General features: G+C 41.4%; 1 long non-coding RNA gene across 9 annotated transcripts in view; it reads right to left on the reverse strand.

The window, feature by feature from the left end:
- The window catches only part of LOC128851810 (uncharacterized), a 126,620-nt gene that overhangs the window by 26,945 nt on the left and 75,909 nt on the right, over positions 1–23,766 (reverse strand). For 7 of the 9 annotated variants that reach the window (XR_008449290.1, XR_008449289.1, XR_008449291.1 and 4 more), the window contains one exon: positions 1,019–1,196. The exons of 1 other annotated variant lie outside the window; for it this stretch is intronic. This is a non-coding gene — a long non-coding RNA (uncharacterized LOC128851810). Of the gene's footprint in view, positions 1–994; positions 1,197–23,766 lie in introns of all 9 variants that reach the window. One more of the 9 variants, XR_008449294.1, reaches the window with a different exon arrangement.

The following is a 23,766-nucleotide window of genomic DNA, read 5'->3' on the forward strand; positions in this document are numbered from 1 at the left end:
TTCCTTTCCTTTCCTTTCCTTTCCTTTCCTTTCCTTTCCTTTCCTTTCCTTTCCTTTCCTTTCCTTTCCTTTCCTTTCCTTTCCTTTCCTTTCCTTTCCTTTCCTTTCCTTTCCTTTCTTCCCGAATCTTACACAATCTTATGGACAAGCTCATTTTGGGAATGTTTTCACCTTAAACTGAGCTACCTCATGTGATATGCTAGGGGCTACTTTTTTCACATGCTTGAAAACTGTGCTGGTGAACTCAGAGATTGTGGCAAAGGGGAGGTCAAGTCCTGTGCAAAGATCTTGAGCTGCATGGGCAGGTAGGCTGGGAACAGCCTGAAGGGCAGACTGTATGAAACGGTTCAGTATCTCCACATATTATTGTCTCCTTATCTGTGTCCCTATGTTTTGACACAGTTACGGGCTGTTCCAGAGACATGAAGCCCAGTGGCCCTGGACAATGTTCTCCTTACTGGCAGTTTTGGCTGCTGCCATCCACCTCATGGATGACCTGAGCAGCTAGATGGAAATGGCAAGAGGTTTTTGTACTTATCTCCACCTTTTGTATCTTCTAACATCATGACTGAGCATGAGATTCAGATCCTTTCCAGACTAGTAGCCTGTGGCGGCAGACTCAGGCTATGAGACTCCATCAAGATAAAAAAAAATCAGCAAAATAAAGAATGAAAATGTATGAAATGTAAATGAAAGGCCACCTTGCTGACTTGTGGGCAAGGTAGATGTGATACAGTGAGATAAAATTCATGCTTCACATGGCTCCCTTAGGACAAAAAAGCCCCAGAAAAATTATCTATAAAAATAAAATTAAAAATCATGTTTTCCTTGTACTCTGTATACGTGAAAAGTGACTTGGCTGCAAGTGTTTGCTGCAGAATGCCTCCCTGGTCTCAGCTTCTCCTTGCCACTGGCACACGCACACATGTGTACATGCAGCAGACACATGATGCCACACATACCAACACCCATGTCAAATCAAGAAGAATTAAACCCTTGTGAGAGTAAAAGCAAAGACCTTGACACCTTCTGATGACCTCTCCAGATCCTCTTTTGGCGTGGCACAGGCCAGATCCAGTTTTCCTGCAGAAATGCCTTAGAGTTGGAGCAACATCTGCTTCAACACTTTAGAGCCTTTCCTCAGACAGAAGATCTTTGCCTTGCCAACCAGTTTTTGCCGTGAATTCTCTTTAAAGCTGCATTAAAAAAAAAAAAAGAAAAAAAAAAGCAGGTAAAGAAAGTGATAGGCAAAAGCAGAACACATACGCATTTTCAAGTGAACTACAGCTCCTCCAGCAACAGGGTATTATACATGGTTACACCACTGCAAATCCATACTGTCACCCCTAGATTTGTATCACAACATCTGACAGGCAGCAGTAATAGGACTTGTTAAATTGCAAGGGGAAAAATCCTGCTTCCAGTAACACCCACAGAAGGCAAAGGGAATTGTACTAGGCAGCTGAGAAGATAATTTAAAGCTTTATATTTTAATTTATTCTCTTTTAAGAAAGGAATCAGACTTGAATATGAGCCCAAGATGTGCTTGCCGAACACCTTAAATATTCCTACCACCAACACAAAAGCAGCACTTGTGTCATTCTTTATTTTATTTTATTTTATTTTATTTTATTTTATTTTATTTTATTTTATTTTTCCTAGTTGCAGTGGAGTCCCTCCTTCTCTGGATACAGCTGGACCATGTTTGCCAGAGGACATCCCTGGGGCTCAGAAAAACACTTCTAAAGAACCTTTTTTTCCTTTTTGGAATTGGAATGCAGTAGATTATATCAAGTGTCAGATATTTTCAAAACACTTCCCAAGGGACAGTACTCCTATAAATTCTTCACACATACACTATTTCATTTTCCACATGCCTAGTGCTGCGCTGCCTGCAGACCTCCCAGTGTTACTGCAGGAATTGGTATGGAGATTTGTAAGGAAGTGCACTTGCTGCAAACAGGATCAGTGGCTCCCAGGGCCTTTCAGGCTATGCCCAAACGAAAGTCAGCTGTATTTAAATACATGAATCCATAAGATACCAACTCTTTCTTTTATGTGAATGCATAAGTTAAAGAACTTTTATAGTTGTTGAAATTACTAATTTAGAGGCTGACAGCTCTTCCAAAAAAAAAATGAGAAAAGCTATTACTTTCCTTTTGGCTTAGCATTTACATACTATAATTTTGTTATCTGCCTGTTTCCTCAGAATTAACACACGGAACAGATGCCCAGACAGAAAAGAAATACTTTTGTTCACAAACAAGCACACTTTACAAATGGTGCACCGACATCAGAAAACTATATCCATCTACATGTACTCAAACCTATTACGGGGTATGCACATATTTGAAAACACCTGTGTAGAAGTTTAAGTATTATACAAAAACCTCAGAGAAGTTGTCTGGTGTGTCCTCAAGGCCTTCAGATGCATTGTTTGCTATCCAGAGAGCCCATAAAATGAAACCTGCATATCCACAGGTCTCACTAACCTGCATTTCCAACCTCTGAACTGTCTCTGTGAAGCTAACGCAGATGTAGGACTTCAGCAGGCTAAGCAGAGCTGGAAATGGAAATGTCCAGTGCATACCTTTAAAGTTTTATCCTGTTTTTCAATAGAAGAGTGCACTCTTGTTTTATGGGGTGCTCAGAGTCACCACTAATCTGGAAATGAGGTGAGGATATAGTGGATAAACAAGAAGAGTAAAGGAGGAGCCAAAGTATTTGAAGTGACTCCACTTCTGTCACTTGCCGTGTTGGATAGGTGGCTCAGCCCTTGCAGGGCATGGGGAGGAGCCCCTCCTCACGAACAGAAACAGGTGCAAATGAGGTCCCCACGTGTTCAGCACAGGGGAGGGTGCACAATAGAGGGAGTTGCTTCTGCATCCGTGCGAGGCCCTCGCCTCAATAGGAAGAGGACTCAGCAACTTAAACTCCTGCTTTGCGTGTTCCCACAAGACAGAGAAACACCCCAACTGCCCCTGGCAGGGAGATGATGTGTTCAGAGATAAATACTCACCCTGCCCACAGGCCTTCAAACACCCACAGGCTCCTCGGCTCTGCCCACACCTAATCCTCCCTTTCTGTAATTCCCTTGAAATCAGGCATTAACTAACTTACTTTCCACCTGTCACAATCCCGGGGAAATCCCAGGCTCAATGCACCCCACCCCGCCACCCCTTGCATGAAAAGACTGTGACTATATGGCAGCCTCATCATAAGCAACCTTGAAAAATACATTAAAATAGAATTTAGCAATGCATACAAAGAATAGCTTCTCCCAAAAGATACAAATCTTCTCTTTAACATGTGAACTACTCTATGAAACCAATGTGCTATTTATGTATCAAAATGAAAGGCTATAAAAAAAAGAGGCTGCTTTATGTTGCTCAGCAAGCAATAGTATGCCTACATAACCCAACTCTTTGGAGTAAGGTTCTTTATGCACCAATCTAACGTTCCTTTGACTCCAAAAAAAGTGGAATAAAATCTATTTCAAATATATTATTTGATGAAAGCAGATGTCAGCAGATACTGCCTATGTAATTGATATTTGATTTATTCAAGATTTATGCATGCTGTGCCTTAGATTTATTAATGATAATCCCCTGCTCTTGTGTTTAATATAGTGGAACCAAAACATAATTTGCTGGGATCAGTCAGAAATGCATCAAAGTGATTAACTCTACATGCAAACCATTATCCAGTGACATCCCTACTGTGCATAGTGCAAAAGGAGGCAATAATACAGTAATTGGCTTCACTTAAGCAAGTCAGATATTTGCTGTGATTGCTGGTAAAATTTGGTCCCTTTAATATCAATGGCACTACTTCAACACATCCTTCATCTTGCCTTGACACATTCCTGTTCTCTACAGAGACAGAAACTTAAAAATAAGAAAAAATATATAAAAATGGACACAACCAAAACCCTCCCAACAACCTAGCAACTTAACACGAGGAGCTCATCAGAATCAAAGGCAGCAAAGTAATGACACACAGTTCTGCTCCTGAAAATAGCTAAGAAGGTCTTTCTGCCCTTGATGAACACAGTATTTGCAGGTTGTTTGTGGCATCCACCCCATCGCAATGATGCGATAAGGTGATGGAATTTATAACCAGCAGGATGAACTTTGTGTGCCCAAGTAGTACAGAGAAGATTTAAATCTTTCCTGTGGCTCCAGTGCCCCATATCAGGAGAAGCACACACTGAGGAAAGGCTGTCAGGAAGCTCAGTAAAGCGCAGCCAGCAAGAACAACTTAAAGAGAGTTCATAAGAGGGATTAAGTTCAATAGAGAGAAGAGTCTGTGACTTTATGAGTTGTCACCGAGGCTGGAAAGGAATGTCCTCCTCCTCTACTCCCTCTCACCACTGGGCTGCTCATCCTTTATCCAAGGAAAGCAGGAGTCTCTTAGCTCTTGGGGCTGGTGACAGAGAGTCAAATGACGAGACAGAGAGCAAAAAAGGCACAAAAAGCTCCAGTCTGTGTGGGCAGGAGGAGGAAAGCTGTTATGGAAAAGGCAGCCTGCCTCCTGTGAATTTTCTGCCTGGAGTCATGACAGCCGAAGTCTCCATTTATTCTAATTAATTTGTTCCATTCTTGAACAATACAATTTTGGTTACATGTCTCGTGAGGTGTTACATTTCCAGGCAGATTCATTACCACTGCAAGAGCAGCTATGTGATTCTGTGTTGAGAAACTAAATCTTTTAGCTTCTGGACCAGCATAGTAACTCTGCTCCTGATGACGTGCTGATCTACAAGACAGGTTAAATTCCCTCTTGCAAAACCCCAGGTTAGATTCTCTCCTGCAAAACCCAGAAACCACCTATCCCTCTGAGTCACTTAGGCACTGTAGCAACAAACGTTCTCTGAGAGCAGCTCACAGAAGTTAAACCTTATTGTCTCAAGAGCTAATCCTGGGAGCTGGTCCAATAAATAGATACTGAATGAAGCTCAAACTTTTATGTATGCTCTTCCACCCTTACCAACACAAAGCAATCCAGAGTCCAACCAGTTTCCCGCTTGTGGCTTTTCCTCATTCACACTTGGATTTGCAATGGCTGAGGTTATGCTCAAATTAAAGCTTGGGCCAAATAGGATGGTCACAGGAAAAAATACCATCCTCTAGATTCAGAGACACACGGTTTTGGCGAAAGAGCTGTGATACGATAAAAATCAACAAACCAACCCTCACCTTCTTATCCCTGTAACCACTGCTCCCAAAGCCATCCTGGGACATTTACAAATGGTAAATGGGGTGCTCTGGCATTCAGTCTAAGCAGAAATAGTTGTTTCATGAGAAAACCATAACCAATGAGTTTTAAAATGGGATGTTTAAATTATCTGTCGTTATCACTTATGAAAAGAACATGTGATTAACATGACTTTCTCTTTCCCTCCACTTGAAATGATAAACCATGGCAAAAAAAAAAAAGTCTTTCCTCATTTCTCCTAGATGTAAATGTGATGTGTTGTGATACAGACTTCCCTAAGAAAGGTTTTTTTGGGGCCAACATCTTACATTGAGGGTGCAGGATGAAGAATGAGGTGCATGCAAGCCACAACAAATTAGAGAGAAAGTAAAGAGCTGCAGCAGTGAGAACTGGGCAGTGGGCCCGCCTTGCCTCAAAGAAGCTTTGTGATCTGTCAACTAGAAAAGAACGATCCTCTGCATGGATGTTATAGCAGATTCTGAGAGGAGGCACAAGTGAGAGCAGTGCAAAAAAGGGGAAATGCTCTTCTCTTATTCTCTCATCTCCTTGCCTTCCAAGAGGAGGACACAGCCAAGAGACACCAAAATCAAGCAAGCCTCATTCAAAAGAAAGAAAAAAAGAGGTAAGACATAGGCTACTTTATTCACAAAGGAAATAAATTTTAGATTGGGAACCAGTACTCTTGTTTTTTTGTACCCTCCTCCTGAAACGAGCCAGCATCCTTCCAACAGCTTCCTCCCCTTGGATACCAGGTTAGAGGAGAGACTCTGCTGACCCAGCATATGCCTCAGTGCATCAGTCTTCATGGTTTTCCCATTGCTGCAACCATGTCTATACAGTACAAGAGTACTGTTCTCATAGGATGTATAATTTGCCCAGTATAGAGTTTATTCTCTAAGCAACTTCAGCAAGTCTTTCTCTTATCTACCTGATTATTTAAAGAAAAAAAAGTTACCCTGCATTTCAAAGTGATGCAGATGACAAGCTGAGAAGATTACATCAATCCTGTCTGGTAGAAAGGGCTTACAATTCCCTAATGAATTTATCTTTGAACAAAATGAAGAAAAATTGATAGCTTCAATTATGAAAGGAATTCATAACACATGTATTTTTTTTTTTTAAAAAAATCTTCATTAATATACTTTTTCCAGATTGAGAATAATCACAGCCATCTGGAGATCAAATTATAAAATGGAGACTTGTGCAGTAAGAGGGAATCTTGTCACTCAAACCATGTACAACTTCATCCTTTAAAAAGACTGCTAACAATGATTCTATAATGCTCTGTTCTGTTCTTCTTCTGGAGTGCTTTATCCTCAATTAAAGTTGTTCCAGAACACTCCTGGTAAACCCGTGGAACAACTGAGACAGCAGTAGCTCCTGATCATGTCATTTCAGCCCTATCACATGCTGCCAAGGTACTAGTGGAAGCCAAGTGAGAGAATTACCAGAAGTGCACAAGATACTGCAGAGGAAACTGGTGCACAAGGAGAAGAGGAAATACCAAACCCAGACAACCACTTTACCTGATCTTTCCCCATTGAATCAGGAAAGTGCCAGAGACAGCTGCAGTCCTCCAAATCCAATAAGCTCCAGATCAGGACCCCTGCCCCAGAAGGCTAAATCCAGAGAAGAAACCTTGCAGAGCAGCCGTAGACACTGCCAAGACAGAGGTTTCTGGACACCCAGAAACATCCCCCAAAGGTCACTAGCCTTCCCTTCCCCAAAGCTGTTTGATTGTAGCCTCTCTTCACCTTTACTTTATGCCTTCCGTTTTTTTCTGCCCTCTCCTCTATTTCTCTTTCCCTTGCACATGAACTGACACCCTTTTCAAAACATCTAGTTTGTTCCCTCACATTGGGGAATTAAAAGTGCCTCACATTGTTCTATAAGGGCATCTTCTACTCACCCTGACTGTGCTCGCTTTCTGTTTCCACTGGAAGTTCTCCAAGACAAGAGCCACCATGTTCACCTAGCAACAGACATTTGTGTTGACCTCAAATGCCCTACATTCATGACAGAATTCATGACATCTCCCACTTTCAAAGTTCAAGGCAATAAATCTTTGCATTTTAATGATGCTGATTAAGCACCTTTAGAACACAAAACCAGAAAACCAAAACATTTTGTGCTGAACACATCCAAAAAAAATCAGTGCTTTAAGCATCACTGCCCTTTGCTGGACCGTAAAGAAGTATTATTAATAAAAATACTACCATATACTCTGTACAACCTCAAGGGCTGCCCTCATCCACATTTTTATGAAGGGTTTCACCCAAGGAAGGAGGAAGAGCACTCCCTAGCCTCCACAGACACTGCTGGTGGAAACTGAAGTATAGAAATGCTTATTAGGAGGTGTCTGGGAGTGTTCTCCACTTTTAGCAGTGCTCCTCAAGGCACTCACTCACACTTGATGGCTGTAGATAGACCACACACCTTCCCATGGGAGCTGCACCCTCATCAGTGGAAGCAACAATGTCTCCTGACATTTAATGTACACCTTCAGGATTAAATACCTGGGAGAGCCCCTGCCCTGCTATAAATGCATTATTTGAGCCACTGTGAAAATGAGAGGAACATAACAAGTCATCCAGCTCAAACAGTTCCTCTCAGTCAATGATGAGGGCTTAACACTCCCAAATGGCAAACAAATTGGGTTGCAGCAATGCTAATTCTGGACCACGACACCACTCCTGTCTCCGGCGATACCCATAAACAGAAATCTTCAGAAGAGCCTAAGGACAGGAATAAATATGTGATCACATCCTATAATGCTGCCCTAACCTGCAGCCAGGGCCTGGGACATAAATAAGACAAGATCTTTCTGCAAGTAATGGAGTCACCAAGAGGTACTGCATCCTCACAGTGGCAGGAAAAGACGATGATGGCTTCACAAAATTGCTAGCACCTTGCTCAAAGTCAGGCTGGATTGTACCTTTATGTCCAGGAAACGAAGTGGAAACTCCCAGGCTCTGTTCATGAAATTAAGTATGCAAACTCTCTGGGTGGGTTATCTTTCTCTTGAAGAGAGAGAGTACCAAATCCTACAAAGTGCCCTGAACTGTCCAGTAAACAAAAGAAATTAAGGTTAGACTTAAGGAAAAAGAACAGGGTGCTGACTGAGTCCAAAAGAAAGTACCATATATAAACTGAAAGATGAAAAAAAGCTGCAGAAAGACTCTGTCCCCCAGTACACATATACAACAAGAAACCAAGGTTGCCAGTCTCTTGCATCACAAAATCATAGGACAGTCACTCAGAAATCATACAATAAGCTGAGAAAGCGTGTCATACTAAATATAATCTACTTTAAAATGCTTTTGTATGCCTTCATGAATGTGACCTTCTCTAATGGCTGCATTTTCATGGTCTTTTCCACAGCCATAAGGACTAGCTCTTTAAGGGTAAACTGAGGATTTTCTTTGAACATATGCCTCCAGGAACTGAGATAACAAGGGAAATACAAAAGCTAACAGAAATCATCAACTACCAGAAGATATATGGTTAAAAAAAAAGGATGAGCTGATGAGGACAGCATATCAGTTCAGTTGTGCACTTCTGATACAAAAGGAAATTTTTCTCAAGAAAGCAAGGAAAATAACAGTTTAAATTAAATTACATTTTAGTTTGGTGTTTAAAGAGAGATGTCCTTATTAAAAGTGTTCAAAGTATATAAATAGTTAATCATACAAGTCTCCACACACACACAAACAGCATTAACTTTCTACCACTACTTCTGCTCTATGACTAATATTGCTATCACTGGGGTAAACACAACCCTGGCAAAAACCTTTGACTTCACTAAATACCACGAGTCTTGAGACACAGAAGTAGCTCTCATCTCTGCAGCCATCTAATACACAGACCTTTTAAAAACTCAGTGCAAACCCAATGCAAGTAATACACTCTACCAGTGAGCCAGCTTTGTATTCATCAGCCACAATCTCCATGCCCTTTAAGGCTTTTAGATGAACTATTGCAGGATGCTTAGCTGGTGGGAAAGGATTAAAAGTTGATAAATGCTAATCTATTAAATTCACTGCCGAGATCATTCCTGTATTACAATTATAGTCCTTGGGAAGTTGTGTCATGTTCAAAACACACCAAGAGAAAATATGAAGTACCATTTTCAGCACTGTCATAAACCAGCCTTGACAAGACTCTAAAGAGGGCTTGCCAGGGAAAACCACCTCTCTGGGTCCCTTTGTTCTCTATTTGCTATTCAGTACACCTATGCCAGGCTGAGCCATGTCTCTGTTTATGTCACTTGAACCATTCAGTTTCTTAGTGGTTTCCAAGCACGCTATCCCCTACACTACTCACCTCACTAAATCTAACAGCAGGCAAGCAGCTTTTTGCTTACAAGACACCCTACAAACACTCTGCACAAAACATTATTTCTTCCTATGGGAAGGAATGGTGGCTTTGAAAGCCTCCTCATATCTTCCACTGTGAATGCTGTCCTAGAAACAGGACTTCTTGGCCTGACTCTTTATCTCCTTCCATGAGCAGGCCACTACCTAGGGGACAGGGTTACAAATTGTGAGCTACATGCGGAAGGAAAAGGGCCACATCATGCCATATGGGCTAGTGCTGATGAGCAGGACTAGTCCCTGCAATAAACCCATATCTAGAAACTGTACCTCTGCATAAGAACATTTAGATATATGAGGGTGTTAGTACAATACAACGTTAGTGATTTAAGACAGCGAGTATCTGCTTTGAGCTAAGTGTTCCTTCCTTGGCAGAGAGATGATGGCTTGTTAGAAATATTAAACCAGCAAACTCCGTGGAGATACATAGGTACAAGTAAGAACAGAATTTGAATCCCCGTCCTCAGGATAAGTCATCAAACAGATTGTACTAAACAGTAGCCAAATATATATCCGCATCTACTGTTGTAGGTGTTAATGGAACAGCTCCCACATATGAATGCTGAAATAACATCCTGATCTCCTGTAACCAGAGCTAAGAGGATTTGCCATTGATATACCAGCTCTGAGCTGGATTTACTTCAAAATTCTCAAAAGCCCCTGCAATGGCATAAAGCACGTTTTTGTGTCGCAGGAATCCAGATGAGCAGTCCACATGGGGCACTGGGCAACGCCTAATGAATTCCACATTCTGGTTTTGTCCCCAGAGAAGGCTCCCACAGATTCCATAATAGAACAAGAGGTTTATTGAGCAGGACAATGTGAGGGGAAATCTATTTTACAACTTTAAGCAAGCTTCTGTCCGCAGAGGATGAGCATAATTTGTCGCTGAAAAGAAAACGATTATAAGCAAAATGGCCTAAATAAAAAAGGAAAAAATGTTCAACTTCTCTAGTTCTTAAAAATACGTGCAACAAACCATTTGTTGTATGTGTGCACTCATCCATATACACATATATGTAGCATGTACACATATACACACAGCGTGTACACACAGATATTATGCATAAGCACTTTCCAAACACTAAGGAGCTAAAACCAACATAATCCTGTCTTCTGGAAGTTCTTGGTATAGAAGCAGTACTTAGATCATTCTACATTTGTATGTAGTGCAGTTAATGAGAGCTTTCCCAGGGGCACTTCAGAATTCGGAGGAACACTATTAAGGAATACAAATGTTTTATTTCCTAAACTGCCAATAAAAGGACACGATCAACTTAAAAAAAATGCAATAGAAATAGGTTGCTTAAAAAAAACCCTCAGACCAATTCACTCCAATATCATGAACCTAAATAGGATATCATTGTGCCAGGGAATTAACTGGATTGTAAATAAAAGTGAAACCAATCAGTAAGTTTTTATTGCTTGTGATGAGTGAAATGCAAGGAGCGTACAAAGAGGAAAATTATGAAAGTTGGATTTGTTTTGAAAAATTATTTCAGTTTGAATAATCTGCAGGGTATTAATGGCACTGGTAAGAATTTTTATTATAAACATATGAGGACAGTGTGAATCAGGAAAAATTCTATTGAAATGAATGGGATTTCACTGATGGAACATATTTGAGGGCTGCAGAATGGAAACTAACAGGGAACTACATACCCTTTTGGTGAGTGAACAATCAGGCCCATGGTTTCCTTTTTTTGTTTTCCTCCTTGCTCTGTAGTTGCTCATATGCTTTTATAGATAACTCTCTTTTCCCAAGCAGCAGGCCCTCTAGATTTGGTTCTGGGTGCTCACATCTTGACTGTGGTGACAACATCCCTTTCAACTAAAACAAACACAGCTACCACTGAAGCCAGCAAACTTGCTGGAATGCAGGATTCACTGAAGTGAAGAATGCCAAAGAAAGGCAAAATAAAACAATCCCAAACCTTTCAAAGAGTCCAGGGTGAGACAGAGGCATCCTGAGATTGAGGGGACTGGGGACAATGTCTACTGAGAATGGAATGTGAAGTCAAGAATCACAAAATAGGAGAACCAGAGTGAGAAGATATACTCGCCTTTTGTATTTTCACCAGGATCTTGTGCGTCCTTTCCAAGGAGCAGAAGACAGGAGATGTTCAGGAGGACTATTCGAACGGTCAGCACACTGGAGATCATACCTTATGAGTGGAGGTGAAGGCAAAGGACTCACACTTTTCCTCAGCAGCCCTTAGTAACCCCTAGAAGGAAGCTCTGTCAGCTTCAGATGCTAAAGAAGGGAAGGGAAGCCCTGCGGGTTTAGTCTCCTAACTCAGCCACATTAGTAGATGATGCAAATACAAATTCTCATCTCTTCGTGTACCTCCCCATTATCCAGAAACTTAAAATGCCTCATGAAACCTGCATGTAGTATGATGAACAACAAGGGCAGATCAATTTATGTTAGCTTGAGTACAGCTGCAGAACAGCACTGCAGAATAAAAGTGTGATTGCTGCCTCAAACGTGCTGGAGTAAAAGATCAAGGAAAGAGAATACTTTCTTATACTAACAGATGATGATAGCACAAAGCTATGACTTTATTTAGGCTTAGAACAAGCACCAAACTTGTAACTAGCAGGGCACTTATATTTTGGGATGATCTTCTAAGAGGAGCTATGGCAGTGCCTTAGTGCTCGGTGCTCCTGAGAACTTTCTGATGGTAACAGTACTGCTTATCTCTCTCTCTTGCTGCAGTCCTCAGTTACTACCTATCACGGGACAGCAGCACATGGTCTGTTATAAGGCCTCCCTGTGCAGCCAAAAAAGGCTTTGGGAGATCTGTAATGGCCTGTTTCTGGAACTAAATTGTTTATCCCACCTCTTAGAGATTGAAATCCCTCAAGAAAAACCAAAGCAGAGACAGAGAAAGAGCTCATGCACAAAGCAGATGGACTCCCATAGAATAACACAGCATACTAATTCATTCTGATATTGCTATTTAGTACCTGCAAAGTCTACCATTATGCATTATTAAATTCATGTATTATTGAATCACAATCCTTGTTGCCTGGTAAGAAATGTGGATGATTTCTTAGCTTAAATTAAAGCACTGCTTCCCTTATTTGAATGAAACTGCATTACTGGCTGCCTCGCATGGTAATCAGAAAACTGCATTAGGCAGGTAGTACTGTATGAATTAAAAAATAATGAAACAAGACTTTTCAGTCAGACATTGTTCCCTTGCCTGCTTTTCATGACAGCAGATTTCCTACTTTGAGTTGATAAGACAACAGCAAATGAAGATAACAACACTAGAGCAAAATCATTCACTCTAACAGGCTCCACCTGTGCAGACTTCAGCTCATTTACATGACTGCAGAAAAATTAGAAATCATGCAGCAATTAGTCTCTTCTAGATTATGCACTGTGTCAACTGATACCACTCTGGAGAGCACTACTGCTAAAATGGTTTCAAAAGATAAATCTACTAGCCTGTGCAAACATTTTTAATTACCTGGAAAACTGGATTGCCTGTTTAGAAATCTCTGCTGTAAACTAGGCTGCCCACACAGCACTAGAATCAAATGTCACCAGATTCAAATGTTTATATAACTGACTTTTATAATGTTTGATGACTTGGTGAAACAGAACCACGTATCTGTAGCTGAAGTAACATCTCTTTAGAGGGATGTAATGCAATTGAGGTAAAAGGAATTTTTCTTTCTCTTTTTGTGTTAGCAGGTATTGATCCCCTTGGTCTCAGATCTCATCATCCACTCTGGTCATCCATTGTAAAATGATGATCATTCACAGCACTGAGCAAACCTGCCAGAGCTATTTACAAGATAAAAATTAAGGGCTGCATTGTGAACCCTGTACTCTCACTAGTAAGGAGTTCTTCACTGAAGAGGCCCAGTGAAGTCAATTTAACTGCTTATGAGTAGCTGTTCATCCTTGTGAGTAAGCAGTTCACAACTTGGGTTTAAATTCTTTGCCAGGGTTAGCATATGTTCTGGTGGAAAGTCAAGTCTGCACTCCCAGCTGGAGCGTTCCCAAGCTCACAGAAGTTCTGCCAGTTTGCACTGAGCGGTGAGCTGGACCTCTTGCATTTAGCATGTACTTACCACACCTTTGCCATTGTTTATTGGGTTTTAAAAGCAGCCATTGAAATTTGAAAATGGCGCTTCTTTGGTATATTTAAATTTCTCACAGGAAAAAAACCCTTAGAGTAATTGAAAGGGCAGACAGCAATGAAAGCACTACAAAAACTTAAAGAGTTACAGGGTTTAATTCAGAGCCAGGACATTTCTGTTTATTTGTCTAATTCTCCAAACAACTCCAAAGCAAGGAAATACCTAACTGTGAAGCTTGCAACCTCTAGAACTGGTCTTTGGTTCACATTCTCTATACGATATTTTCACAGAGCGCAATATTACAGCTTTATAATTTGAACTGGATTAACTCATAAAGGGCCACCTTAATGGCCCAGTCACAGCTTTAGTTATGCAAAAATCTTCCGGCAGGCAGAATTTAGATGCAGGATGTGGAGCGTGTCCAGAGAAGAGCAACAAAGCTGGTGAGGGGGCTGGAGAACAAGTCTTATGAGGAGTGGCTGAGAGAGCTGGGGTTGTTTAGCCTGGAGAAGAGGAGGCTGAGGGGAGACCTTATTGCTCTCTACAACTACCTGAAAGGAGATTGTGGAGAGGAGGGAGCTGGCCTCTTCTCCCAAGTGACAGGGGACAGGACAAGGGGGAATGGCTCAGGCTCCACCAGGGGAGTTTCAGGCTGGACACCAGGAAAAAATTTTTCACAGAAAGGGTCATTGGGCACTGGAACAGGCTGCCCAGGGAGGTAGTTGAGTCACCTTCCCTGGAGGTGTTTAAGGGACGGGTGGATGAGGTACTGAGGGGCATGGTTTAGGGATTGTTAGGAATGGTTGGACTCGATGACCCAGTGGGTCCCTTCCAACCTAGTGATTCTATGATTCTATGTAACCCTTGAAGGCTTTTTCTCTCCCTCCTTGAAATACGGCATGTCTTTCCATGTCACACAGAATAAATCCTATAATTTACAGAAGTGAGGGTCAACCCTTCCTCCATAAGGTATTTACAAAACTCAGATCAGATGTGGCAACAGGTTTGAATCAATCTCAATTCAGAACTTCTGAATTATATCTCTTTAGTTATCAAGACTTCTTGTTACAGCTTTCTAGTTTTGAAACTCTTAGCTGAAAGTCTTTAGCATTTCTAGTTAAAATTAAAGAGCTCAACTTTGTTCTCAAAGCTAGGTCATTTTGAGTTGGACTGTGTCCCTTGTTCACACCTGCACAGTGTAGGTACCATGGAGTCACAGCTCTCAAAAGTCCCAGAGATCCTTCAGAGCTAGCAGGTGCGTCTGGAAGCTGCTGCACTATGATGGAGCTTTGTTGAACAGTGGAACTCCTCGCCATAGGATGATTTGAATATTTTAAAAGTCTGTGTGGACCCCCTCAAAAAACAGACTGGAAAGGATGCAGGGGCTGACTACAGCCATTCTGATATACATCTTAAAAAATATTCCATTTTTCCCCTGAGAGGCCTACAAGCTTTGTGGGCCATTGCCTGTGAGGGGGTCACCAGTCTCCTTACTCCTGTATTTCTGCATCCTTCTTGCTTCAAGGACTAGATCTTTGTTTCTTTGCAACTTAGGAGCAGTTGATGGGTGAAAGGCAGCTTTGCCTGTCCTCCTGTCCAATGCACAGCTCATACAGAGAAGGACCCAAATCCCAGGTAAAGAGCACACAGGTATGGCATGATAATGATCTGCTCATCCTGTATGCAAGATTACAACCTTCACCAAGACAATAGACCAGATAACACTGGCACAAACAGTGAGGAAAGCATTTTCATCACTGCTGCCTTTGCCCCTGATCTCTGCACTGGACAGGCTCCTACTGAGAATGGTCACTCTTAGGTTCTAATTTTGAGTGTTTACTGAGCATCAGATCATTGCTCATCCACAAAGAGTCGTCATGCATAGATTTGCTGCTGCTTTTTTTTTTTTTTTTTTTTATTTTAATGCAAATCCAATACAGTTTTACCATTTTGAGACTAAAGTATATATGCTTTGGATAGAAGTACTGTCAGCTGCACAGCAGCACTGCACAGGAAAGCAGTGGGAGGAGAGGGCCTTTTGCATGTGTGGGAAAAGCTGGGGAGAAAGAATGCAACAAGTCTCCTTGAAATGCGGCCAGAATGCAGAAAGGGGTTGCTGCATGGAGGTGCTGCATGGAGACGTGCATAAAGGCACCTCCTCTACTGCAAGTCAGTTCAGCTGAGATTTAATAGGAAGGACTGGCAAGGAGAGTCTTCTAACAGCCTTAATTCATTCCTAGATGATGCCGCAGTTGGTGGTACCGACTAGGATTCAAATATAAAATGGAATTTATGGAGAAATTTATGAGTTTAATGGAGAAATCTGTTAAGAGCCTTGAAAGCCCTTGTAATAGCTAACGAGGTGTTTTCAGTCCCCTAGCAAATTCTACACTTGCCTGATGAGGTTCAAGTTTCATGGTATAACCAGACAGCAAGGGGAAAGAATGACAGTATATGTGGCAGAGCCATAACACTGACCATGGGCTGCTCATTTGGAAACATCTTGGAAGATACTTTATGAGGCACGTTCATCTGTCATTATTAATGATTGAAGTCAAAGGATTAACTGAGTGAGCCTGATCTAAGATGTGTGGACTTGGCCACGTGCATGGAAACTGCAAAACAATACATCAGGTTCACAGCTAAACAGAATCTTAAAATCATCACGAATAAATAGAGCGAGAAAGGAGGTTTCATGCTTGTCTCACTTATTGCAATTGCCTTAAGGATACATGGACAAATTGAACCCTGTAGAAAGCAGGAGTTGCCACAAGACGGGACATTCAACTCACAAATATGAAAGATACTGGCAGAACACTGGACTTCACAAATAATGAGTAAAGCTGGCTTGATAACCAGTCACTTAAAGGAGTTAATCCGTTGCTCCCTCCCAAGAGGCTCCTGACAAAAAACATCTCCTGTTCAAGCCAGAGGGAATTTTGACATCAGTGGCAGTTACTGTTCAATTCTAGTGCATTGTTTGTAAACGACTGGTGAAAACTGAGAATTGGAAACATCACCCTGCAGAAGGTGTCCAAAATGTCTGTTGTTTGTTTTCCTTCGATTACGTTAATGGAGACATATCTACAGCTGTAAAGTCAACTGGCCAAGTGTTGCCCCAACTGAGGAAACCACTACAGCTTCCTCCTTCAAATAAATCTCCTCTTCTTCCACAAATTAGTATGCATCTTCAAATGCCACTGTGGGTAAGCCGCCCGAGCTATGATTCAGGCCACACAGAGTGAGCAAACAAGCAAGCAAGCAGGCATAACAAAATTATTCCCTGCTGCAGACAGCACACATCTAAATGCAGTCATAGCAGGACAGTAAAAGCGAGTAATTCCCCGAGTAAGCAGAGTAAACTGTTTTTTAGAAACCAACATAATAACATTCCAGTAATTGTTTTCTTCTCTGCTTTTTGACCATTTATTTTAGTGGCAGTTGGCATTCAAGTCCTAAAGGCAGTGCACACTTCTACTGGATAAAAGGTGATAGATGGAGAGGTAGCTTCTGTGATGCATCTCACTATGAAGGGAAGGAAATTACTTGAATAACTTGCCTAATGCACCATATGGAGATAGAAGCGAAGGAAGTGCGGCTGCTAGAAGTTAATGTAAAAAACACTAACCACAAATCCAGCATAGGGCCAGGCTCCAAAACCTAAGTGGAAGTGGCCTAGAAAACCCCCACAAAGACAGTAATTTACAAGCAAAGGTTCTATGCTTCTGGAAAATAAGGGCAAGAAGAAAAAACTGCCTGTGTTAGTAATCTAGGATCTGGAGCAGAGTAACTAAATCTATTGGGCTCAGACTGCCTGAAGGCATAACATTAAACTGGGGAGAGACATTCAGTTTAATCTCCAGCATGACAGATGTCCTTAAGGGAATTCTATGTAAATATGCAGTGCATTGTTTTTGCCTTCTTAAAAAAGCAGGGGAGTTGAACCACCTCTCTCCTATAAGATTGTATGGATATTTTGCTCTGCCTTGAAGGAGATGTGGTTAAGTTTAAGAGCCTCCTCATGATTCCAGTTTACCTCTTCCCCTGGGCCAATGTAAATCAGCTGCATTACAGGGCTGTTGTAAGCATCCCTCAGCACAATGTGCTTGCTATATACTGTCTATGCATATGCCTGCACCCCAGCAACACATGACGCGGTATTGAAAGCAGTGTCATTGACTTTTCAGCTGAATTTAGAAAAAAAAAAATTGTGGGGGATAAAAGGCAAAGGGGGAGGACAGAGAAGGAAAAACATTGCCTTGAGACCACAGAATACAGGGGCCCCTATTACATTCCTAGCACCAGCTAATAAACCCATTTTTGGGGGGCTGAGCTAGGGAAGAAATGTTCTCTTTTGGCAGAATTTAAACTGAAACGTAATTAGACAACAGCATCCAAGGTCTCACAATATTTGTATTCCTGCCTGATACCACAGGATGGGACTGAATGAGTTAAATTCAAGGATAGGGTATGGGGCCAAATGGATTTGGTAAGAATTCCTTTAAAAACCACCACTTTCAAAATAAATAATGCAGAAAAAACACTTAGGGATAAGTCTGAGAATATTCCAAAATAGCCACTGAAGCAGACGATGATACAAATTCACCTGAGAGACAAGAAAGAAGTTTCTGTGTGCCAGCCTGCAACTTCACAAACATGTGGTGAATGCAACCTCCAGAGTGACTGAAATGCTGAAAGCTTCTCTAATCCAAAACTAAGCTGATTTTACACTACAACCGCAATTATTTTCTTTTTAAAATCAAGCATACCACTGCCAGATCCATAGCAGGTGCAAATCAGCACAGGCTTCAAGGGAATAGTCTGATCTACAGCAGCTGAGGATCTGGTGTAAAATGAGATCATCTGCTGAAAAATTTAGACAAAGGCATTTCTATTTGTCATCTGCTATTCCTTATAATTGCTCAGTAATGTCTATTTTGCCCCTCTAGAAATCAAAGTGTCTGACTCAATCACTGCTCTGGCAGTTCCCCGCCCTCAGTAAGCTCTGAGTACTAATGACTCCTGGCCACGGATACTCACCCATGAGACACTTATTCCCAGAGGATTCTGGCTGGCTTTATTCCAGACAGAAGCCATCGGGACATATCCCGGTCTCACTTACACTCAAGACCCATTGTATAGCCTGGATCACCAAATCGCAAACTGAAACCATCAAAGATACTCCCCATTTCTCTAACAAGGATTATGTCCTAGAAAATCAGCCAGAGGAGCAGATCTGAGAGAATCCCTTCCACCACAATGTGATGCTCCCCACTGCAGAAACTGTATTTCAAATGTAAAATAGCTGCTGTGATCTCTACTTCTGCTATACTGGTCACCTGGTGCTGCACCATCTACCCACACTCCAAGAAAAGCTCGGATTTATCACAAAGAGTAAATGGAGAACCAAGGAGACAACACCAACAACAGTGTTTAAGAAACCATAGACGTTTAAACAGCTATAACTGTGTGAATGCCCAGCATAAAGGAGCTTTATGGATTAGTTAACACTGGCATCTTTCTTCTGTAGAAAGAGGACTGGCAGGAACCATCTGTGTCACAGCGTATGGAAGACGACCGTGTGACCCACAGGCCAGAAAGTTTACAGAGCACTTATTCTGAGCTTCTCTGTAAACCCTAAGCAATATGATCCAAAGAGTATAGAGCAAACTAAATAGCATTAGTTTTTCCACATCTAATACATCCAAGCATGCCAAAGGAAGAGAGCAGAAGAGAACAAGGGAATCACCAAAACTCAGTAAGAGGAAAATGTTTAGATGGACCTTGACAGTCCTCACTCCGTGGCACAAAAAGCTACAGAGAATGTAAAAAACATAGTTGTGAATTTTCTTACTGGCTTAATCCTGATCCCATAAATAAGACATATCAACACCATTCTCAACTCAGTACACATACTATAACTGCTTGTTTCCACCTCTGGTGATTTTCTGCTCCTTTAGAGGTGAAGAACGTCCCCAGGAGTCAAATTATATTTGTAGAAGAGGCAAAGAAAGTGTTTCCCGGTCAATTGATTGCCAACAGTGTAAAATCCCAATTCTAGCAGCAGTGATTATCTCCTTTAATCCCCATTCATCAAAATTGTCTTTCACAACCTGCCAGGTTTAATTCTTACCTTGTTTACAGAAAACTATGACAGTCAGAAGAAAATTGGTTTCCACTACCAGTAGGAAGAAAAATCCTCTCCAAACCATCTAAAGCCCCTCATGGTTCCAGTTCTGCAGGACTCTCTGGGGCTGAATTTGACTCACCGCTTTTCTTCAGAGACTTCAGCTGTTCACAGTTGCAAGTGGCAGCTCAGTCACACTCAAAACCTGATTTTATAACCACCTTGTTAAAACTCAGGCAACTACTCCAGATTCTTAAAAGTAAGCGCAATGTCAGGGAAATTAGTCCAGTTGGCAAAAACATCTTCTCTTCATTTGCATAATTATAGGCTTTGCTTTAACACTACTTATGGTTGAGGGTGCCTGACACTTTCCATCAAGAAACTCGGCTTTCATTTACTAAAGACACCGCCAAACTCTCCATGCTTGGTTTTATATTTTCCTAGTGTGTGTCTGTCTGTCTCTGGGCTGAATTATTTGGGAAAGTTTCAGTTAAAACAGTTCGGCTGTTTCCTAGAATGAAGTGATGGGGGAAAACCAATTCGTCTGCAAAGAGGAAAAAAAAAGTAATAACCATTTAATGGAGAAGTTCTGATAGCCGTATGATCTGGAGCAGGAAGATAAAGCATTGGGGAAGATAAAGAATTGGGGCCCATATCAGGCCTTCTGCTGCATCTAACATGCACCCCTCTACACATACCCATTTGGCCAATTTCTGCTTTTGGCCATCTTCCAATCCTCCAGAGGACACTCATCTATGGCCGGTTTACTGGACACTTATTACAGCTAAATTCTCTCAGGGTAAATCTTTTCCAAATATGGTCTAGACTCACAAAGACTCTTGCAGGCAGGGAAGAACTTCCCAGGTGCATCCCTTCCAGGCATCTGCCTACCCCCAGCACAACAATAGTTTTCATAAATACAGTTTATTTTCTTTCTTCATCTCCCTGAATTGTGCTAAAACCTAGGTCAGAAGGGAGGCAAAGACATGAGGAGACCTCCCCTTTCTTTCCTCATCGTTCATTTCATCTTTTTCTTGATGCTTCGGGGGCAGAGTATGCCCACTGATGTGTGTGCTTTGATTCAGTGTACTAAGATGTTAACCTATTCCCATGGAAAGCAGAAACTGCTCTGTTATTCAGCATAAGGAGGCCCTAATACTGGCTGGGTAGTTACACTGTCTGGTTCAGAAATCTCAAGGTCACTTTTTTTATCTGATAACCCAGCAAAAGGGGCCATCCTAGAAAGCATCCTAGAGTGGACGTTAGCCAAGAAATGGATGAACTGCAAAAATAAAACACCCCTTCTCCAGCTGCAAAGAACCCCCAAAACAAGAACCTCAAATTCCACATATTCCAATTCACCACTAGAAATCATTTTCCCTCTGGAAGCATCATGTTTGCTGTCGATATGAATAAGCGCAGTATACAGTGTACTGAGAAGAAGAAATGCTGCCCAGGAGTTAAACCACAAAGTCAAGAGATCCAAATTCTACTCCTGGCAAATACCCAACACCATCATTTGCAAACCCAACTGCATGAAGCAAGGTACCAACATCCATATTCAGGCACTTAAACACGGAGCCTTGTACCCAGCAGCCTTGCAAGACCAATATAGGTTACCCATGCTTAAAAAAATCTCTGCCTTAACTGTTTGGTGTCTCCAAGTCACCAAACTCTAGTGAATAGTGTTCAACCTGTGGAAATATAAAGGGGGGTGGGGAGTGGAGGGTGGGGAACAGGGAGAACTGGATAAAAAAATATGACCTTTCCTATGTCTTCTTCCTACTGGCCACACGTCTCCCCCCCAGTTAACACCTGGCCATGGAAACAGCCTGTTCCCTATTTAGCATTTCTGGTGGGATCTGCCAGTGTGCAACACTTTAGCTGGGTTAAGAGTCCTGTTAACACATATCCACCTTCACAGCATAGCCAGTGATAGCTGGAGAAGGATACAGATGTTCCAGGTGTTGTAACAGACCTGAGTATTGATAGCTCCACTAAAGTGGAAAAGTGTCTCACACTGTGGGAGTCCTACTAGTCACAGAGGGATTACAAGCAGGAGAAATTGCCAAATGCCAGCTGGGAATCACTGGCTGGTCTCTCCTATTTAATCATCAGAATGAAACATCTCATAGCTCCAGATTCCGAAAGGAAAGACTTCACCAAAAATAACCTGCAATTATACTCTCGTCCTAAATATTCAGAAAGAATTATTTTCTTTTCCTAGGGCACTAGTGATTTTGCTTGGATTTAACAATGGATGTCAACAATGAAACTTTGCCTTGTGAGAAAACAAGAAATAAAGCTCCCAGATGGAGCTTTCTCTAAGCAGTACATACACAGAACTTATCAATAGAATCAGATTTATTTCTAAAGCACTACTCAATAAAGCCATCTTACCTGTTGGTAACAGAAGACTGAACTATGCCCTCAAACTCTTTTGAGATAAATGGATGCTGAAGAATGCGATGCTATGCAATGAACAGCCTGACACTCATGAGGTGGACCCTGCCAGAAAATACATCACTGCCATTCTTCCAGCAGATGCTGCTTCTCAAAGAGCAACAAAACTGCTCATTTCTAGCCATGAGCACAGTCAACACAGGAGGTGAGGAGGGTAGGGGCCTACTTTGTTGCACAAGATTTGGAAAAGCTATTACTTACCAAAACAGGCTGCGTTCTGACACAAAATACCTTCACTGTAATGCATTACTTGGCAGTCCCAAGCACTCCTGATACCAAGGCTATTTCTTCATTAAAGCCATCCTACCACCCCAGCCACAGTAGGAACCTAGCTCAGCACACTAGATGGTATCACGCTTGCACTCACACTACAGGCAACGATGACTGAAGGAGTAAAGCCACCTTATCAAGGGTTGTATTTTTAGGATGGCTTTAAGGCAGGTGGCAAAAGACAAGCCCTACTCCTCATGAATTACGCCTGTATGTAAATACAGCTTTACATTTTCACTTCATTCATAAATGCTTGATCATATTTGTTAAGTGATCATTAGATGCAGTTACATTTCTTCACATCTTATTAGAAAGCATTCTTTTTTTCCTAAAGAAATAAATAAAGTGAATGCATAGTAAATGCCTAACAGATGAAGCCATAATAAGCTGTTGCAAAGCATATAACACAAAGATATTGTTAAAATAATGTGTGCGCCTGTTAAATGCAGAAACATTTAATGTTATTATTAGGTATGCTATAAAATCCACCATAATTTATTAAATAATATTAAAGTATTTATAGATGGACCCTTCTACGCTATGTAACTGGTTACTACTGTAACAAACATTCAATGCCAAATCTATAATTTAGGCTTTTTAACTCTTCTGAAGCATTTTTTCCCTCCTATGAAAAAGCAGATGTTCTAAGAAAACAACAACTGTAAACTTCCAATATAAGCTCAAAGGCTGAAAGCTAATATTTAAAATGAGTGGTCCTAGTACAAAACATCTCCATGGTGACCTCTGGTAGTCGAGCAGGAGCTAGATTTGGCAGCAAGTCCAAGTGGATGCAGCTCCTGTTGGTGGTATGGTGGGGACCACAACCAGGAGGAATTCATTACATCTGGGCTCCAAACCAGGCCAAGGTGTCAAGTATTGCTCCATGCACACACCAAAATTAACTAAAGAGGGCTTTCAGCAAACTGCTTCCACCCAGCAAACAGATAATACATCCAGTTTGTTGTGGATTAGTAATTTATATAACAAGGTCAGGCTTTATTGTCAGGTTTAACGCTTACAGTAAATCTGATTGTGACCCATAACCAGTCATTATCAAAAGCCAGTTTTTCTAATGAAGTACCCACAGAGTTCAGAAAATGAAATTCTGCATTCCTAAGTTGCTTGAAGGTCCACACTCCTGAGTGCTGCTAACATGAAATCAAAGGTTTGCTTTGTTCCTTATATTACGGAGTTCAGATAACTCGAGCCTCAAAAAAA

The sequence above is a fragment of the Cuculus canorus genome, chromosome 3 (assembly GCF_017976375.1).
Source record: "Cuculus canorus isolate bCucCan1 chromosome 3, bCucCan1.pri, whole genome shotgun sequence".
Classification (NCBI taxonomy): domain Eukaryota; kingdom Metazoa; phylum Chordata; class Aves; order Cuculiformes; family Cuculidae; genus Cuculus; species Cuculus canorus.